This window comes from Apodemus sylvaticus, assembly GCF_947179515.1.
Source record: "Apodemus sylvaticus chromosome Y unlocalized genomic scaffold, mApoSyl1.1 SUPER_Y_unloc_6, whole genome shotgun sequence".
Lineage (NCBI taxonomy): Eukaryota > Metazoa > Chordata > Mammalia > Rodentia > Muridae > Apodemus > Apodemus sylvaticus.
This window is the reverse complement of record NW_026263000.1, coordinates 1-14,965: the sequence shown is the minus strand read 5'-3', so window position 1 is coordinate 14,965 and position 14,965 is coordinate 1. Positions and strand designations below refer to the sequence as shown.

The following is a 14,965-nucleotide window of genomic DNA, read 5'->3' as shown; positions in this document are numbered from 1 at the left end:
AGAGCACCACATCCCAGCACACTACTTCTGTTGTAATGGGGTTGAGTACTCTCTTCATGGAAGCTGGCCAGCAGATTTAGAAAACACGTTGCTCTTGGCATCCGTTCCAGGACTGTGTGTGGAGCTACGTGCTGAGATACAACAGCACGGGCAGTTTTTCAATACCAGAGTTCACCACCCTCCACCTCACTGTGTTAAGTCACAACAAGATTCCCAAGCTAGGTACAGACAAGAGAAAAAGTCACTCAAATGAACAGCCCCTTATATCACCCACTAAGGAAAAGAATTGCCCTTTGCCTCATACCAAACTTCCTGATTAAACTGTGCTCATCACACAAGTCCATCTGAACAACCAGTAGTTTCCAACATTGTTGTTTGGTTCCAATAGATCCCAACACAGTCTTTGGTCCATAATAACCCAAAATGGCACAGGCAGGGGTCTACCAGAGTTACCAAGGTCCAATGACCAGAGGCTTTATCAGAGAGAAGATGGAGGTGAAACTGTCTTTTGATCAAAAGGTGGAAATCATGGAACTCTTGGGACTGAAAAAGCAATACCTTACCCTTCATTCCAAATTTGGACCGGCGACCATATTTGTTGATCATGATAAAGAGAACCACCAGAAGGACGCAGGCAAAGGCAGCAAGTCCAACTGCTATGGACACCTATTAGAAGCCAAACAGACAGTCAAGAGCAGTCACATGAGGCCCTAAGACACTCAAAACTAATGCAGGTACCCAAATGAGAACAAACCTGTTTCAGCAGAATAGGATCCCCCTAAAACCCTGCTGTTTAGGTGTGTGAAGGCAGAAGCCTACATGTGGCATCCCACATGCACCCCAGGACATCTATATACATCACAATGTCACAATGTCAAAATATCAGGTATCCCTGAAGTAAAGTCTTTAGAAGTCATTTTATGTGACCTTAAGAAATCTTTAAAATATTTGTTTAACAAAATATAAATTAATCTGATCCATTAGGGAACATTGAATAATTCAATATTCTGAGTCCCTCTTACCTTGAGGCCATTCTAGAATCACAATATTGGGGGAAATTTCTTTCTAGTGTTTCAATGAGCAAGAAAATTCTTTTTCTTCCCATTGAAATCTTTACATAGAATTTCTACTCAGAGAAGTTCAGGAGCTCTGGACTCAAGAGATGCCTTTCTACTTCTCCCCAGGGAAACCTCAGGCTCTGATCCAGTCATGGAAAAAACTATATAAGGACAGTATCTGAGTAGCTCAGGTTTTTGTAGATTTGCCAGGTAACAGGCCTTGCAAGCCAGCCCAGCCAGACTCCTCAGGGACTGGGAATTTCAAACTGTTCTCTTCCTAGCAGGTTCTTCAAAGGCTTCTTCGAACAATGAAGCACTCCCATCAAACAAGGACAGTTTAAACCACTGTGAAGGAAATTAATCCTCATTGCATATTTTTTCTACCATTTGTTTCAAGTGAGAGACAATGTGGACAAGTTAGCATCTCAAACAAAGTCTGAAAATGACTCTACCCTTAAATGTGTCCCTTTTAACTAGGTAGTAACTCACCCCAAAAGTGTCTTCCTCCAGTTTGTGGGTCACAGTGATAGGTGGTGTAGGGCTAGCATCAGACTCTGAAAAGAAATACAAAGGAGAGGACAACAGTTAGCTGACTGGCCCCAAGTAAGTGCCTGCCTGGTCCTGGGTAAACAAGTCTCTAGGTCCACCCTCCTGGCTGAGCAGACATTACCAGGGACTGAGTTCCAGCGTAGCTACCTGCTTCATGCATGCTACAGAATTACAAAAAGAATCCCAAAGGATGGCAGACTCTGTCCCACCTCCTACTCCACAGCCCAGAGAGCACACCACAATATAAAGTCCAGGACAGGAGTGATGAACATGGCTTGGAATCATGGCCAGTGGAAGAATTAAGAAGATTTTAACAGTGGCAGCTGCCCTGCTGTCATTGACTTCGTTACCTGCTGACTAGGGCATGCCTTTCCTTCTCCCTTCCTGACCTTCTTCCCCTGTTTTCCTCTCACTTCTCAGTGAATCCCTGGCTCACCATCTTAATAAACAGCCCTCTAGACATTCCCCTAAGACTGGTTTCAGAACACAATGGCAATTGGAATTAAATACTAGTCAATGGGCCAGGAAATAGCACCAAGTGTCATCTCTACCTCCAGTCACTTCCTTGCAAGAAATAATCTGAGTTCTGAATTCTCTAAAGAGACATCTGAGAGATTATAGGTTTTTTTTAATGACCAAGAACAAGTTAAGGAGTCTAGGATGGCATTTCCATATTTCCAAATAGCCAGAGTATTCTTACATAGGGTTGTTCTACTATCCATGGCCAGAAATGGGCAGAATGGCAGTGATTGCTGCTGATCCCATCATGGGAAAGTAATCAAAAAAAAAAAAAAAAAAAAAAAAAAAAAAAAAAAAACAAACTAAATGTCAACTACTTCAAGAATTGCCCAGCCTACCCTCAACACTGTTCTAAACTGAGTTTCAATGATACTGCTCAAGGACATGTGAGCCCATGAAAAAACACATATTTTACCCAAGGTAGGTTGTGGCCAAATGTTTGATCACTTAAGGCAGAAGAGAAATGCTGGCAAGTTTACCGACTCCATATTTTCTCTATAAGAACACCTGAGAGGATCAATGGAAATCTCAAAACCCATTATTATTCACCTCTTGCAGCCTTTAGGATGTCTTAGTATATTATCTCGCTACCTGAATGAGGACCATGATATGGTCATACCTCAGAAAACTCTCTGAGCAAATCAAAGTAAGGATCCAACAGTGCAATTGCATTTACCCTCAGTACAGAATGAGGGGGTTGGTAGTGCTGTAGGAGAACCTGTGGTACAGGGCAACTGGCCAAGACAAGTGGACTTAGGTCTTCCTCCTTTTCCTAATGTACTAAGACACCCTCACCTGCTAAGGGGGTAGGAACAATTACTAGGCAATCAGCATTTAACAATCGCCAAACTATCAGGACAAAGAGTTTCAATGCCAAAATGGAGCCAACTTACCAAAGCCAAAGAAATCTGTGCTCTCTGGGGGAAAAAAAGAACAAAATGTCAATTAGCAACGGTAATAAAAATATAATGGGTCATATAGGACTGCATCGTACTAGCTGTAACCTCTCCCATTTAACATGAGTCCCCATTCTCACAGCAAGAAATTCTTCCCAAGTCACCCTACCTATCATGAAGATGACAGCACTACCTTTTCATGGGGCCACTCCTACAAAATGGATACTTTGGCATTTGTAGATGTAGCTCCTGGTCTCAAAGAAGTAGTCCAGTTGGGAAGTAACAACCCAGCTAGTTTCATTGCGAGGCAGAGAACTGAGGTCCTATCTATATTCCTGACCACAGCATCCCTCCTTTGGGTACCAGGACACTGAAGATGGGACTTCAGAGCAGGCCCAACTCTCACCCTAAAATGGATTTTCTTCCTCCAATATGTTTACGTCCAATGGGGGGGGGGGTCTCAAAACCCACGATTATTCACTCTTGCAGCCTTTAGGATGTCTTTGTATATTATCTCTCTACATAGATGAGGACCACAATATGGTCATACCTCAGAAAACTTTCTGAGCAAATCCAAGTAATGATACAGTTCAGTTGCATTTAACTGAATGCTGACAGCTCATTGAGAAGTTTGGGAGACCCCTTTTTAATCATCCATGTGGACAATGTTTTAAATGAACTTTGGCCTGTAAAAATGACTCTCCCAATAATAAAAACTAATCCTCAGTTGGACATTGATTAGGAGCCAGGGAATGCTCTTGGCCCTTCAAGTGCTATGTCATCCAAGCCTTGTAACTTCCTAGAGCATGTATAGCAGAGTTCTAGAGATTAAGTAATTGAATGATGTTCATCTAGAAAGAAATTAGAGTTGATCCAAATCTAAAGCTGGGCTCTTAACCACTCTACTAGCACTGCTCAAACTTGAGCACATAATGAAAGGAATCATCAGAAGATGACTGGTATCATTCTCCATTGAAAGGAAGGGGAGTTTTCTAGAGAAATGGACTGTTTCAGATATAGGACAGGAAAAATAAAAAGTGTGCTCGTCTGTTCAGGATAGCAAGAAAGCACTTAAAGATGCATGGTCCCAAGAAGAGAAAGCAGGCATCGATGCTCAGGTAAGATGTAAGACAACCCAAATGAACACTAATAAAAGCCACAGTTTGTTACAGACTGCAGATTGTGCTGCCTCAAGATAAAGATGCACTGTAATCTCAGTACTTCAGAAAGTCACTCTATTTGGAGACGAGGTACATTCATGAAAATGCAGTCATGAAGTCCTGATAAGAAGGCATTAGGACATAGATGTGCTCAGCGGAAGGGAAGGGCAAGCAAAGACACAGAATAAAAAGAATCCACAAGCCAAGGAGAGAAGCCTTGGGATAAACCAAGCCTGAAAACAGTTGGTCTCAGATTCCAACCTCCAGAATTGAGATAAAGTGCATTTCTGCTCTCTAAGCCATACAGTCTACACTGCTTTACTCTGACAAACCTAGAAAGCAAATACATGAATTAAAGGGACACCGACAAATCCTTCATATAAGCAAAAGTCTAATTGAACAAATGAGTGGGAGTTCTTCTTACAGTGGAATTTCAGCTAACAAAGAACTGAAGCAGAAACCACTGTCATTTGGGAAATACTAAATAGATAATTGTGTAGGCAAGAATCATCAATAAATGTTAAAATCGCTGTATGGGAAAGATGGTGAGAATCAAGTTATTTGTATCTTTTCCAAGCCTTATTCTGATTAGCTAAGGGTGAAAAAAAGTCACTTTGCAGTGAAAGAATCTGACAAACAGCATCTGACCAAGGGATAAAGCTGACCTCATCACTGATAAGCCATGGCAACATCTTGAATTCTTCAACAGGATGGACCAAAAGGGTAGAGAAACATTTCCATGACGCTCTTTCCAAAAATATAAAAGAATTAAAAAGTATAAAAAAAAAATCTAAGGACCTATCCCAGGTTCAAAAGGACTGAGACTACCATACAGAAAATAAATTTGATGTCTGTCTAATCCTGGGTGGGATCCTATAGAACCCAGGACACTGTTGGGGCCACTGATCACATGTCAGCAGTCTGTACGTTAAATAACCATGTTAAATGAATATCTCTGCCCTGGTTTTGAGTGCCATATTGTGGCTGAGTGAGATACCAACACATGGGATAGTTCAAATGAAGGGTAGAAGAAAGTTCTAGGTATTTTGTGACTTTTACCCCTTTTAAGGCCTATTTTATTTCTAAATGAAGTGAAATTAAATCAGGAGTAGTGGTCCTCATCCCAGAAATTCTGATTCATGAGGTCTGCCTACATTTTAATAGAGTCTATGCGTTGCTGAAGATCGAATCCAGGGCCTCACACTATTAAGCAAGTCTTCTACCATCAGAACCATACCCCAAGGCTCTGATAAATTCTGAACAAACCCTCTACCACTGAGTCATACCTCCAGCCCCTCACTGGTACATTCTGAACAAGTCCACCACTGAGTCAGTCCCCCAGCCTGGAGAATTTGTCTCTCTAAATTCTCAGGTGATAAGGATGCTGCTAATCCCTCTGTGAGACAATTGCACCACAATGCCAAGCCCTGGTCATGAGCCTGCCAGACCCTGAAACATAAGGACAAATCATTCACTGGCTGCTTGTCAGCTGCTTCACTCATTTATTCACTCAGCAGACCCTTGGCTAAGCCTTGAAGAAGCTGTAGCCACTGAGCTATTCATCATAGACTAGCTGGCTTTCTTCTATTTGCAGAAAGTGGTGTGCCTTCTGTGGAGTCTATTAGCAAATATGCATGGCAGTAACTGTTGTCTGATTGGTTGGTTTGTTGTTGTTGTTGTTGCCTGTTCTGTATAACAGTGGGGACGATCTGGTCAAGGGAATAATGAAGGAGATGGGGATTTTGCCTGAATTTTGAAGCATGAAAAGAGACAAGAGCTGGATTAATCTACATTATCCATTTCTTCTATTATTTATGTGCAGGCTCTCATTTATTGGAGAATATTTTTCCTGCAGCCAAATATTTTGGCCACACGTTTGAATCCTGTAATCTCAAAAATTATTCTATGACTTTCGAGCATGAATTAGCAAGTCCTTCACTGGAGCCAGATAGCATTTATACTGCAAGAAACGTGTGTGTGTGTGTGTGTGTGTGTGTGTGTCTGCCTGTTTATCTGTGTGTGTGTACCTACCTGCCTGCCTGTTTCTCTCTCTCTCTCTCTCTCTCTCTCTCTCTCTCTCTCTCACTCTCTCTCTCTCTCTCTCTCTGTGTGTGTGTGTGTGTGTGTGTGTGTGTGTGTGTGTGTGTGTGAGAGAGAGAGAGAGAGAGAGAGAGAGAGAGAGAGAGAGAGAGAGAGAGAGAGAGAGCATTATATGGGCACAGCCATGTGTATGCATGTGGAAGCTAGATAGCTCATTGAACAGGAAGCTCTTAGAATCAGTCTGTCTTGTCCCTGCCTCCCCAGTGCTGGGGTTACAGGCATGCACAACTATGCCTGGATTTTTCAAAATAGATTCTAGGGATTCAAATATATGTCCTCATGCTTGAAAAGCAGTAATTTGCAACTTGTGGGTCATGACTCCTTTGGGGGAATCAAATGACTCTTTCATGGGGGTCACTCAAAGCCATTTGAAAACACAGAAATCTATATTATTGTTTGTAACTGATGCAGAAATACAATTATGAAGTTGCAATGAAATAATTTTATAGTTATGAGTCACCATAACATGAAGAACTGTATTAAAGGTCACACATTAAGAAGGTTGAGAACTCCTGTTGTAGGGAAAGGGCTTGTACCTGTGGAGTAATTTCTCGACTCTTCATCGTGACTTTAAAAAAACAAGGTTTACTTTTATTAGGAGTATTTGTGTTTATTTTTGTGGCACAGAGTCCATTAAAGGTCATCAGATCCCACCCAGGTACTTTCGAGATGTATAGTGTAAGTACTGGAAACTAGAGTCAGGTCATCTGGAAAGCAGAAAGAATCTTTAATCACTGAGTCATTTCTCTGCCACCCCTGAAACAACTTTCTGAAGGAGAAGCAAGTTAAGTAGTGTGTCTAAGGTGACAACTCTGACAGGGAGTTACATGTACACCTGAACTCTGGTGCTGAACACCAGTCACTACCCTAACCTGCTCTGGGACTGTCTGCTTGAATTTCCCACCTGGACTGAGAATGACTTCTGTTCTGGAACTCTCCTCACCTCTGCACCCTAGAGATCACAACAGGAGCCAACAACAATGAGGACTTTTCTTTGTTCGAGTGCACTGTTGAGCATTTGGCAAACTGAACTTCATTTACTCTGCAATGCAACCTACACAGGGGCCACGGCAATCACGCCCATTCACAGGTAAAGAAACAGAGGTGCGGGGCACTGCCCATGTGTTCAACACCATCCTAGCAAACTGGCCCACCTGTCCTGAGAATCACAGGTGGCCTGTGACCTGGATCTTCCCAACCTCAGAGTTCTGGCTCTTAACAATAGCACTTGGCTGCTGGGGAATGAAAGAAAAAGATACACATGATAAATATCATATTTTAATACTCTCAGGCCAGTGAAGGATCCCAAGAGTGCCTTCACAAGGTTGAGCTTACAGGGTTGTAGGTTATCCCTGCCTGCTCCTCCAGATGATTTACTCTTCTGAACATTGAGAAATATTGTCACATGACACAGACAACCCATCTTTCCTGTCACAGCCTTTGAATCATCCATCTATTCCTTTCACAAAAAGGTTCATAAAACAAGTGAACTATCACACAAAGAGAACCACCCTTTTATCCAGCTCTCAGGGATTCCATAACCCACTTCTTCCCTCCTCCTGGAGCTGAGTTGTCACCAATTGTTAATGGCAGCTGATTGCAAAGGAAGAATTATCAAAGCCATCGGGAAACTAAAAAATCCATCTCTTCAGAACTCACACCCAGAACCTCTGCTTCAAAAGAACTAAGGAAACTTGAGAATTTGAATTTTAAGTTGTTTGACTCAGTCCCAGGTGATACTGACTCTGCTTGTCTAGAAACCTTGAAAACCAAACCATCTACGACCAACTATGAATATATGTGTGTGTACAGGGCCTGTGTCTACATGGCTTTATGATACTGAGACACTGTTCTCTCCTGGAAGGGGAGAGGGTAAACCAAGGACTATATCCTTCCTGTCCCCCATTTCCCTTGCTGTCCAGGAACTTTCAGAGCACTCTCTGGAGGAAGGAGCTCTGAGCATCTCACCTCCCTCTGTAATGTTCCAGGGTGCTCTCCATGTCCTAAGAGCTTCCCTTTGGAAACAGAAATTCTGATTCAATCTACAATTATCACCATATTCAAAAGCCACTAATATCACAGTGCAAGACAGGATGCATCTTTTATCCAAAAGAGACCCCACTGTGGTCCATATTGGAAAATGTCTTGAGGTTTCATTGAGTATACTTTGGTGATGTTGGGGCGAGGGGGAAGGTCAGAATATAGAAACTGCTAGAGTCTCAATTATGAGCACATTCTAGACCATTTCTGGTGTGGCTGTGTCATCCAGGACATCAGTTACAAGCCTTTAGAACAACCTGCAGCCCCACTTCTCTCTCCAGTGTCACTTGTGGGGCCCTAGCGCTCCTTCCCATACACTGAGATAAATAAGCTTTCCAGAGCCAACACTCCATGGTTATTTGTAGCTATGACCTCACGTACCTCCAAACAGATGTAGCATGGTGCCAGCTTTTGATGCCTTCCTATTTTGGAACTGTGTAATAGCATTCCATACACTTCTCTATCCCATTAAAACCTCTGACTTCTGAGGATTGAAGATCAGGAAGTCTCCTAATCTGCCCTCAGCACAAATCACAGAAGTCACCAAAAAAAAAAAAAAAAAAAAAAAACACAGCCACAAGGGCAGAAACTTATCAGGTGTATAACCCATCATGAAACATTGTGGTAGGCTCTCTCTTTAAGCGCATTTGGACTTTTCTTCTTCTCCAACTTCAGGAGGGTATTTGGACAGAATGAAAGAGGCAGAATCACATCCCCAAGTTCAGAGTTCTTCCATTACTATAACTATTGGCTCCAGTCAGTGTGGCACTTGTACTGTGAGAAGCTGATAGCATCATCTACTTCTCCATTAAGTTACCATGGAACAAAAGCAGAAAAGAGCCCAGCCCCAGAGCCAGGCCCAAGGCAAGCCTTGCAGCTGAGGTTAAGACATCAATCCATTAAATATGAGGTTGACTGTGATCAAAGATGAAGTCCACAGCAATGGAGATAAATGAACCATTGTCACAAACCAAGCCTGCCTCTTAACTCATTCAAAAGCCATAAAACTCTTAGTGGAGCATTGCACTTGTACTTGTGCCCATTTCACAGCTGAGGAAACTGGGGCTTCATAAAGGTATACTCTCAAGTCTTGAATAGCATCCTTAGGTAAGTAAAACACTGGGTCAAGATTCTCTACCGTATCATTCATCTCTAAAGTCCCAGATTTCTCTGCTACAATACAGAACATCTTTATTTGCACAATAGGTCTTTCTGGAGGATCCTGGAGTTTGCTGTGGTAGCCATGAAAATGGAGGTTTTATCCTAGTTTGCACAAAATGCAGGTAGTGACTCTCCCTGGCCCAATGTGAGCTCAGTTATTCAGGTCACTAAGCATCAGTACTGTTCATTCTTTCAAACCACCACACCAATCCCTCAGCTTCCAGAAGAAATGTATACATGCCTCACCTGGAAATGGTTCCTTAAGGAAGTGGCCATTGATAGTCTGGTTGGCTGTACCCAGGGCATTCTTAGCAATGAGGGTGTAGTTGCTGTTGTTGTAGTGGGTGGGCTTGTTGAAGAGCAGGCAGCCCTCCGAGACCTCACTCTTTTGGTAGTAGTCCATGTGAATGATCTTGGACTCCCTCTGTAGCTGTCCATTGTACAGTCAGTGCAGCGTGGGTGTCGGGTTGCCACGTACCACAACTCAATTCAATGTTCCAGGCATACCTCAGGCTCCACCAGGCTCACCACACATGGAGGGTCTGTGGGGAAAAGCAAGCTGATATCGAGGACACAGAGTCACCTATGTATTGAAAAACCTTCTAGGAAGCAGGATGGGGATCCCACTTCTCACCCTGCTCTGAAAAGCTTGAGGGAAGCAGAGTTCCCACCACCAGCCAACAGAAGTGAAAAATGTGTGCTTTTATCTAAGCATATTGGATCTATCTTAGCTGGAGCTTCCCTCAAGAGATGGAGACCTTTCATGGATGCTAAAAGGTAAAATGGGCCAACCTAGGAGATCTTTGAATATGAAACTGAACTAAAGAGGTAAATCTTCCACCAAGGGAAGAAAATTTTCTTGGCTGTATTTTTGAGGTTTGCCTTATGACAACCTTTCTGCCCTTCTTGAAAGACCAGGGTTGGGGACTCTAGATGAGCCATAGCTATAGATCTGCCCATCCCAGCCTCTGTCTGGTACCTCTCTGTCCACCATGATGGCATGCACTTACAGTAGACTAATGAGAGCAGCGCGGGCATTGCTCATGCCCCACCACGTTCTCCACAATACATGTCAGGGTGAAGCTGTTTGTCCTTGCTTGTCACATTCACCAGGGTCAGGTTTGATGGCATAAACATTGGTCCAGTTCAGATTGGTCTGTAAACCCCAATGAGAAGACAATAACCAACCATTTACACAAGGACGGCTTCCTTTTCTAACCCCTAACACTTCTAGGAAGAAGTAAAAGCTGAATGAAGTCTCATTATTGAAAACACACAAACAATGTTTCCAGATCCTTTGTAATTCAGGTGATCCTCAAATTAATACTGGGTAGTAAGTGGTAAAACTGGGTGACTCTTGTAAAACAGGAAACCAATGCACAGAAGGTTGAGCACCACAACAAAGATCAAAATGACAAGATACTTACATCTCTATAGAATCTGAGTCTATACATTTCTTCCCAGAGGAACAGGATCATGATTTGCCCCTTCTTCCTTAAATTAAGGGACACTCATTCCTTAACTCTTGGTGGGCCTGGTTATAGGACACCTACCTGGTACGTGTTGATGGACTGAAGTCCCGTGACAATCCAGTCCACGTCAGGCAAAGGAGAGCCAGAGCCATTGCAAAGTGATGGACGGCATTGTCTCCTTCTCGGACAGTCAGGTTGACATGACTTACACTGATCTCAGGGAGATCTGAGATGAGAGAGGAGAGAGAAGGAGATGGAATGCCAGGTGAGTGTAACACAGAGGAGTTCTGCCTCCAGGCACACAGTGGCACTTCCTGCCTTGCCCAATGACAATGCTGGCATAGCTAACACAACTTCCCTGAACTCGGTCAGAACCTCGTGGTGGTCAGTATCAATTTGACAAGCTCAAAAATTACCTAGAGACACTCTAAGCATGCCTGAGAGAATAGATTGACCAACGTGGGCAGACACCATCCTGTGGGCTAGGGCCTGACTAAACAAAAACAAAAACGGAGAAGCTGAGGTGAGCACCAACATTCATCCCTCACTCTGATCCAGACTCTGATTACAAAGTAGCCATCTGCCTCAAACTGCCTTCCTGTAGCTATGCCTTCCTCATCATAATGGGCCCCACTCTCAAAATGTGAGCCAAAATAAATTCTTCTGTCTTTTATTCACTCTATCAGATCAATGTGAAAAGTAATAACTATAACCCCACCCCCAGATGACTGACAGCTCCCACTCCAAAGATCTCGGAACTAAGAACAGAAGTGCATCCAGCTTATGCTCCTAGCAGGGTCTGAGTGATGCTCCTGTTCATGGAATGCCATTCTAGCAACCATACCTGTAGCTTCAAACAACTGGGAGTACTGTCTTACAAACTGGTGTGTGTGTGTGTGTGTGTGTGTGTGTGTGTGTGTGTGTGTGTGTGTCCAGATCCATAGGAACTATGGGTTCCATTCTCTAGTCTAGTTGGGCATAGAAGCGATGTTCTAGAAAACACCACATAAGCTCCCAATATAGCAAGTCTAGAGGCTGCAAATTAAAACATGCTTCTTCAAGTTTGATTGACAGGTGACTCAGAGAGATAAGGGATCAGCTAAGAAGGGCACATGGGATTCCTTTTTGCCTTTCTTTCTAGGACTAATCTTGCCGTACCTGGCTCAAGACAGACATGACCAGGAAGGGCAAATCTTGGTCTCATCTGTATCAACTGCAGAGGTCAAGGCTGGAGACAGCTGGCAAAGAGGTCCTGGCCAGCCCGCAGCACAAGCCCTTTCTCTAGGGGGTGTGGGATACCAGCCAGACCTGGCAGTACTGAAGCTCACTCCCCACACTGGCTGATGTTCTTGCAGAAGAGGGGGAGTTGGGAGCCATCAGCACTGATGCAGTAAAGGCTCTGGCTGTTGAGCCGCACCTCCCTCTGTCCCTGCCACAGCTGCATCCAGCGGATGTCACAGCTGCAGTTGAAGAAGTTTCTGTTCCAGTCTCCTGTGGTCAAGAAGAGAGGGGAAGGAATCCCTGAACAGTGGATGGCCCAGCTCCCTCCCAGGGCTGAGTCCAGTGAGCCCCTTGCTGCTCCTCCATGAAATAAGCCAGAATCAGATAAAAAGTCATCATGTTTCCTCTCATTCAAGGATCCTAGATTTCATATAGATGTATAAAACAAGGAGAGAGAGAGACAGAGACAGAGACAGAGAGACAGACACAGAGAGAGACAGAGATAGGATTGAAGACAGAGAGACAGGGACAGATATAGAGACAGTCATGAAACCAGAAGAAAGGTGAAGGAAGAAATGGGAGTAGGACAGCAACTCCGGAATGAGGAAGAGAGAAGACAATCTGGGAATGAATATGATCAAACACATGTTACACTTGAAATAGGGCTATCTTAATGGAACCCTTCAATGCGTGTCACAAATATACACCAGAAAAAAATTGAAATTAAAAAGTAATAAGGGAAGGAGCCTGGGGAGGCAGCTCAGCTGGTTAAATGTTGGCCACTCAAGCATGAGGATGGGGAGTTTGCATCCCCAGACTATAAAATGCTGTAAATACCAAGTGCCCGGGGCCCCACCTCTAATCACAGCACTCCAGAGGCAGAAACACAGGATTCCTAGAACAAGTTGATTAGTCAGTATAACTGAAACTGGTGAGATCCAGATTCAACCGAGGAAAACATTCAACAGCAGCTTCTGAACTCCACACACAGGTGCACATACACACTCACATACTCATGTGCTCACATACTCACATGCATACTCATGCACTCATGTCCACACACACGAGTGCACAACACACAGTGCTTGCAAGTAAAATAAAAACATTAAGAGCAGTAAAAGAAAGAGGAGGTTATGTAATATCACAAAAGAATAAAATAATAATTAAATAGCATTAAGTTCATGAACTTAGTTTCAAAAGTAATAATTTCACTGAAAAACTCTACTTCACTTAATCAGTGGGCAATGAGACTCTTACATGTGCCAAGCTGAGATGTTCCTCTCCTTTAAAACCTTCCTATGGCTTCTGGCTGTATTGGAATTTAAAGACCCATGAACCTTGGGTTCACCCAACACCTTCCACAATGTCATCTGCCCCCCTTGTCATCAGTAAAGCCATACTCAGCCTATGTGTCTCCATCATCCTGTGAGGTCACTCCTGCCTTCACCTCTCTGCCCCTATCCACCCACAGACTTTGATGTGTATTAGCTCACTAGTGTGACTAGACTGGACCTGCCTTGAAATTTTTTGCCCCTTACTGTCTTGCTTGCCTTCCAAATTCTCTCTCCCAAAACTATCTGTAAAGATGAGTTCCCCTGAATTCATTAAGAGACTGTAGAGCATTCTCTGGCCATCACCTACACCAAAGTCACTACAATCCTGTCTTGATAATGTGCATCCCTTTACTAGGTGTATTCTCCTGTCTAGAATTTATTACTATTTCATAACACCTTAAATATTCAGATTGATTTGTTTCCTTGTCTTCCCAGATTTAAAAGAAAAAGGCTCTATTGAAGCTAGAGATGTAACCTGTTTTGTATCTCACTGCATCCACAATACCTCAGACTAATTCCCAAATACATGTTCCCTGGGTGAATAGGTAGCTAGTTATTTCCAAAATACATTCCAAGCCCATGTGGGATCAGCTTTATTCCTTCATGAATTCAGCAACTCCTAAATGATCACCCATTCGGTATCTGGATGTGGTTGGATACTTTTAATAGAAAGATGAATAAGGCTGTCCCTGTCCCTATGGGGAGTGTTCACCCCAGTGAAGAAGAGCTGATAGGGAAAGAGTCAAGTTCAAAGCTCTAATTCTGCACAGATTCTCCTTGTAATTTAGAATAAGTCACATCCCTCCTCTACTGGAGTATTAGGAGAGTGACAAACAGTGCTAATCAATCCTCCAAACCTTAAAGAGCACAGGCTGAATCTGAATGCAAGGGCCATTAGGGGAACATGATTCTCCCTCTGGTCTATTGAGGGGAATCGATCTGTTGGCACCTGGAGAATAGGCACTTGGGTCACTGAGTATTTTTTTAAGCACTGGATATTTTTGACAACTGGCAAGTTCTAAAATAGTTAGGCAAGCATCAGCATTTGTCAGTGTGCAGGAAATGAGTGGGTTTTCAGAGAGAGGAATCATGTTCCTGATGACTAGGACAGCTCAGGTGGAAAGTACAAACAGCCACACAGTTTATCATCTTCTTAGCCTGAGAGCATCCACAACTTCATCCTTATTCTTCAGGCTATTTCAGTCAAAAGGAATGGGAAGGCAACCAACCTTTTCTGGGTATCTGCTCCTTCTAGCAATCCCAACAAGAAGTCACTATTGCCCCTGAACAAACAGAAGTCCATCCAAAGTCTGAAAGAGTGTAATGGTTAAATCATCACTGTCAGCTTGATGACTGGACTAATAAACACCATGGAGACACACCTCTATGTGTCAAGGGCCTAAAAAAACAGGGAAGACCTGCCCTGAATATGGATGAGACCATCCCATGGACTGC

General features: G+C 43.3%; 1 pseudogene; it reads right to left on the bottom strand.

Annotated features, from left to right (window-relative positions):
- Window positions 1-449: 449 nt before the first annotated feature.
- On the bottom strand, window positions 450-12,446 carry LOC127676093 (NT-3 growth factor receptor-like; annotated as a pseudogene).
- Window positions 12,447-14,965: the final 2,519 nt, after the last annotated feature.